The sequence below is a fragment of the Callithrix jacchus genome, chromosome 19 (assembly GCF_049354715.1).
Source record: "Callithrix jacchus isolate 240 chromosome 19, calJac240_pri, whole genome shotgun sequence".
NCBI lineage: Eukaryota > Metazoa > Chordata > Mammalia > Primates > Cebidae > Callithrix > Callithrix jacchus.
In genome coordinates, this window is record NC_133520.1 from 39,907,551 (window position 1) to 39,913,767 (window position 6,217).

General features: G+C 38.7%; 1 protein-coding gene and 1 long non-coding RNA gene across 13 annotated transcripts in view; one reads left to right on the forward strand and one right to left on the reverse strand.

Moving 5' to 3' along the window:
- Positions 1-6,217, forward strand: part of SMYD3 (SET and MYND domain containing 3) — an 839,170-nt gene that overhangs the window by 206,021 nt on the left and 626,932 nt on the right. The gene's annotated exons all lie outside the window — the stretch shown is intronic.
- Positions 1-6,217, reverse strand: part of LOC118149424 (uncharacterized) — an 8,989-nt gene continuing 2,772 nt past the window's right edge. Inside the window, exon 3 of the long non-coding RNA XR_004736796.3 lies at positions 1-5,873. This is a non-coding gene — a long non-coding RNA (uncharacterized LOC118149424). The remainder of the gene's footprint in view (positions 5,874-6,217) is intronic.

The following is a 6,217-nucleotide window of genomic DNA, read 5'->3' on the forward strand; positions in this document are numbered from 1 at the left end:
AATATATTTTGTGGTGCCACCAAGAGAGTTCAGCACATCAGCTGCGTGAGTACCTGGTTCACCTATCAACAATAGCTCTTTCTAAAGCTTGAAGGTGAGAACTTTAGTGATTTGGCTTTGTCATCGTTGAATTGCTGCCATTAGACATCAAGCAAATTATAGAGGAGAGTTGGGGGCTGGCAAATGTCATACTCGTTTATTAAGATAAGATAATGACTGAAAATTGTAGGATGAACTAACTTTGCATACTTTTTAAAGAAAGGAACCTTAAAATTATTATTTTTTTTTTGAGACAGAGTTTCGCTCTTGTTACCCAGGCTGGAGTGCAATGGCGCAATCTCGGCTCACCGCAACCTCCGCCTCCTGGGTTCAGACAATTCTCCTGCCTCAGCTTCCTGAGTAGCTGGGATTACAGGCACGTGTCACTATGCCCAGCTAATTTTTTGTATTTTTAGTAGAGACGGGGTTTCACCATGTTGACCAGGATGGTCTCGATCTCTTGACCTCGTGATCCACCCGCCTCGGCCTCCCAAAGTGCTGGGATTACAGGCTTGAGCCACCGCGTCCGGCCCCTTAAAATGATTTTTATTCCTTCATGTTAGATTTTATAATTAAGAATTCTGTGGTAATTAATAAAAAGTCTGACTTTAGTTAGAATATTTCTCTAAACATGACTATGGAAGCCTATGTGTTATTTCAAGTAATCTTTTTCAAATAGCTGTATGTCCTTTATTATCCTTATTTATTTATTTGACATGGTCTGACTTTATCCCTCTTTTTTTTTTGAGACGGAGTTTTGCTCTCGTTACCCAGGCTGGAGTGCAATGGCGTGATCTTGGCTCTCCGAAACCTCTGCTTCCTGGGTTCAGGCAATTCTCCCGCCTCAGCCTCCCGAGTAGCTGGGACTACAGACGTGTGCCACCATGCCCAGCTAATTTTTGTATTTTTAGTAGAGACGGGGTTTCACCATGTTGACCAGGATGGTCTCGATCTCTTGACCTCGTGATCCACCCGCCTCAGCCTCCCAAAGTGCTGGGATTATAGGCGTGAGCCACTGCGCCCGGCCGATCCCTAATATTTTATGTTAAGAGGATGATTTGTGTTACATTGAAGATAACAAGGAAGCTCCTATGCTGAGGCTTGTGTTGAAATGAGATTTTCTATAATTCTATGAAACTGTTGGAGTGCAGCATTTTTCTGGAGGCACTTCTGTATCTTTTTGTAAGATTTTAGAATAAAGTGTGAAACAGAATCTTTAATTATTGTTTCACTGAATGAGGTCTGTGCTCCTCAAAATCAGTCCTCTGATCCCTTTTGGATTCAGCAATGTCTGAGAGATTTAGGACACCTTCTCATGTAAGCTTACGGCAATCTCAGGAAAAGTGACTTACACTAGGTAATAGTTACTGTTTTTTGCAAAGTAACACATGCTCCTTATTCCAAGTAATTGTGTGAGAACTTAGCTTCCATCTTCTGTGCCTATTGTAGGGATGTAAGACCAAGCAGGTACATGTCAGCGTTCCTAGTGAGCTGTAGCAAGGCTGCTCTTAGTGATGGAGTCTAGTTACATAAAAAATTTCAACAAAGATGGAAGTTTCACGTCTCATTGGTAGTTTTTAAAAACAAGTCACAACCCACAGAGATTTATCTTGGGGCTTTTCCTCTTCAGATATAAAGTTATTAATTTGTAGCCTGTGGCTCGAAAAGCAACAGAGGCATTGACAGAACATTAAGTTCAAACTTAATGTCAAGATTTCTACAGCGATTAGGCTGCAGGCGGGTATTTTAAAGATAATGGTGACTGTGGCTAATGTGATAAATGCTTGAGAGAAAGAGAAAACTCCCAACTCTAGCAGTGTTAGTGGGTGGGTTTCAGGCTTTGGGCTGTGGTTTACTTGGCTCTGAGGGTAAAGGTAAAAATCTTTGTGATACTATTTTCCTGTCTATTTTTTTTCCTGCTTATGTATTCATTGAAGTCTATTTTTATCATGTTTTCAGTTGCTGGTCATTTGCTAATGTTCAGGGAAGTACGTACTTTTGTGGCATATGTACACATTACGTTGAAAGTCTTTCGTGTTTGTTTTTGCACTATGATGTGAGCTAGTGTTTTAAACTGAAAGAAATTTCTATATGTATTATGGCCACGCCAATGGGAATGTCTTCAAATTCATGATATTTTGCTGCCTGCTTTATACAGACTTTTACTACTTGTTTTGCACATGTGCTTTATGGGAGTTCATCCATAACACATATTTTGTGTTATGCCTTGTCTTCTTAGTTACCAGCATCTGAAATATAGTACCTTTATTTAATACTATCATATACATAAAATTGTAATTTCATTTACCAGTAAAATTATTATGCTTTGTTCTCTGCTAAGTATTTCTTTATCCAATATGCATTACAAATAACTTCCTGATGTTATATTTTGTTTTTAGGTTAGTACGCTATCATTCAGTATCCTGAACTTATTTCCAACTGGATTCCTGTATAAAGTATATGAATATAATAATTAGTTTCTTTCTACAAAATCACTTTAAGATCACTCTCAACGCATGTGTTATAGAAAGTCTTTTTTAATACATTGCCTGCCCTAGTTTGCATCACTGGGATGCATCTGTATGCCTGTGCATCTTCTGTGCCAGCAAATATGAGATAGACAAACTGAAGTTTTGTGATTAGAATGCTATTTTAAATTTACCTGAATATATACTTAAATAGAGTACAACAATAATAGCTTATATTTATTGAGGTCTTCCTATATGTCAAGCTGTGTTCTAGGTAATTTATCACTGTACACACTTTTCTGTTGCTGTATAATAAATTACTAGAGTAATCTTTGGGTTCTTCATCCATAGATTCGGTCACCACAGATAAAAAATGTTTGAAATGAAAATAACAGTACAATAAAAAATAATATAAAATAAAAAAGTGTAAAAACAAATTTATATAATATTTATATTAGGTATTATAAATAATCTGTAGATGATTAAAGTATACAGGAGGATAGGCACAGGTTATGTGCATGTAGTATGCCATGTACTCTAAGGGACTTGAGCATCTGTGGATTTTGGTATCCACAGGGGTGCTAGAATCAATACTGAGGGATGAATGTGTGATCTTAGTGGCTTAGAACAGCACTCACTTATTCATAGAGTGTGTACTCCATGCGTGCAGGAAGTTTGGGGCCATCTTAAAATTCTGCTAGCCACAGTAAGTATGAACTCATTTCCTCCTCACAGCAGCTCTGTGAGCTTGGCACCGTTTTTAGCAGTATTTATACTTGAGGACACTTGGTCACAGGAGTCACAGAACAGCAAAGTAGCAGAACCTGAACAGCAACTTGGGCAGCCTGACTTAAGAGCACAGACTCTATCTGCTCTTCAGCCCTAGGAGCTCAGCATTGTAGCTAGTCATTCCATCGCTTTTTCTGTATGTCCACAATTCTCCGTTCTTTCTCTTGTCATATAGTGTTCCTTAGAAGACGCACACATTTGTGTTGTTTAGGAAACCGTTACTTGGGTCCACATACCTTTTGTACGGACTTGATTTTACTTTCTTGGCCATTTGAGTAACCTGAGTCACAAACCTAACTGCAGGATCCTGCCCTACAGACTTGCTTGTTTGTTCTGTACATGGCTGTAAATTCATTCTTTTGCTGTTAAGTCTTGCCAGTACTTGTAAAGTCTAGATTTAGCTTTTTGTTGAAAATTGGGAGTTGTGGCTATTGCCGGACCAGTTCCCACATGGCGATAACTTGCTTGAGCTAGGTAGCAGCCACTCCTTTTGGTGAAGTGTGAGCCATGCAATTGGCTATATTCAGCCTGCTTAGCTAATCCTAACCTATTCTGTTCAGTCTTAACCTGAACTTAAACTTGAGCTAAACATACATTAATCATTATAACAGAGGTAGTCTTCTGTTTTCCTACTTCACCTGTTGTTTTTTTCACCTGAATTCCTTCTCTATTTAAAAACCCACCATGGTTTTTAGTAGTGAAATCTAATTCAGTCTTTGCATGAAAACAGTTTCACTTGACAGAGAAATCCAGCCCACAGTGAATGAAGCAAAAAGGGAATTTGTTGGCTATTAACTGAAAAACGCCTCCTTTTAACATTGCTAAGGCCAGGGGCTCAAACAGTGTTTTTAGGATCTGGTCTTCCCCCATTGCTAGGCTTTCGTTCCATGAGTTCCTTCGGATTCTCCCCCAGCCTTTGTTCTTACGGTGGCAAGACAGTGGCCAGAAGTTCTAGGTTTTCATCCTCTCAGCTCCAAGTTCAATAGGAAAAATAACTTATTTTTTTTGTTGTTGCTTAAGCATGATTCCCAAGATTAGCGGTAATTGTATTTCATGGGCATGGCTTGGGTCAGGTATGCACTGTTGAACCAATTGCTGTAACCAGGGGAATGCAGTATTTCTATTTGCTTGGCTTAGCTCGCATGCCATCCCTGGAAGTTCATTCCAAGGGAGCACAGAGACAGGAAGGGCTGATTTTCAGAGGAATATGGGGAGTGAATGCTAGGTGACAGAAATAGTGCCGCTTCCTTGCTGACTTTGTGTTCCTCTCTTCAACTTCTCTAATAGGGATTATCAGTGACACATATAATATTCTGTTTTATATTATAGTCACTTATTTATTTACTCATTTGCCAGACATTATTTAGTGCCAATGATGTTGCAGGCATTGCGCAAGAGGATGGGGGTAGAAAGATAAAAAAGACACATCAGTTGCCCTCAGGGAATTCACAATACAATATGCATAATTTGCTCCCCAGCTGGATCGTAAAGCTTAGGAGATGTCAGAAATGTTACTGTGTTCCCTTATAGCATATAACATAATATATCTCCTAAAATAGACTCTCAATAGACAGTATAAAATGTGTGCATGCAGCTTATTAAAACGTATTTTCATTACTTCAGACTTGCTAGGTGAATGGATCTTAATTTGTGGCCATGTTATTTACACTCATACCTGAAAATCATTCCCACTATAGCTCTGTTGTTTACCCTTGTCCCTGCAGGAAGTGTGCTACCGCCTCTCTCAGGCACCTATGGAATTTTTCCAGCACTCATCTCATTCTGTCTTTTATCATGGTTACTTGTTGGTTTATCTTGGCTCCTGTACCCGAATTGGACGGTCTTGAGAGCAGTGAATTGCTTAATAGATGTTTGCTGACCTGAGTCTGCTGAATGGTGGAAATGTCAGTGTTTTGACCTGGGGATTCGTTTCAATTCTTTTTTTCATTGTCTGTTTGTATTTTATTTGTTCATAAGGCTTTGTTCAGATTTTCCCTTAAGTTCTCATTATGTTTAATGGGTAGATTTGAGTTTTGCCCTTCATTAGTCTTCCATGTACACCTTTTGGTTCTGGTAGTATTTTAATACTTGTCACACAGTCAGGGTTGGTATTGATAATCAGTGGGGACTTATATCTCTACAAAGCTGAACTACCCTTAGGATGGACAGCATTATTATAGAAAGAAAATGAACTTCACTGACAGGCCAGATGTTTTCTGTTATCCAATCTGAAGTTAATATCCTTTGTTTCTCTTTTGTTTGCAATAGAATCCAGACTTTGATTTTCTGAGGTCTTTGTAATCAGTAAAGGAAAAGCAAACTTGATGTGCTTTGAGAAGGATAAGAGCCAACATTGAATATTGTCTGTATTCCAGGCACTGTGTCTTGCATATATTGTATTTTAAATCTTCACAACAGTTCTGTGGGGGTAAGTACTCTTATTATGCCTGTATTCCAGGAGATAGGACCGAGGCTTAGAAAGATGAAGGAGCTTGCCCAAAGCCACATAGGTAGTCAGTGGTAGAACTGATCCCTAACCTAAGATGTCCGTAATTTTAGAGTTCATGCTTTTAGTACCTGGAAAGTACAGAGGCATTTGAAAATTCCAGATTCATACTCGGCATCCCACACCACCACAAAGATCTATAGCATTCTCATTCAGGTCATACTTTAAACATTGCTGGCTGCTTTCCTCATCCATATACCTAAGAAGGCAATTTTGGGTATTTTAGAAATCTCTTTGGTAAAAGCAACAGCAGACTATAGAAGCCATCAAGTTGCTTTTAATACAGGTAAGTCCCCTTGATTCTTCAACACAGACAAAACCATTGTCTACAGTACATGAAAATATGCACATTCAACTATGCCAATACATTTTATCACTTATTTGAAATGTTTATTGCAGTTTCTAAAACAACTAT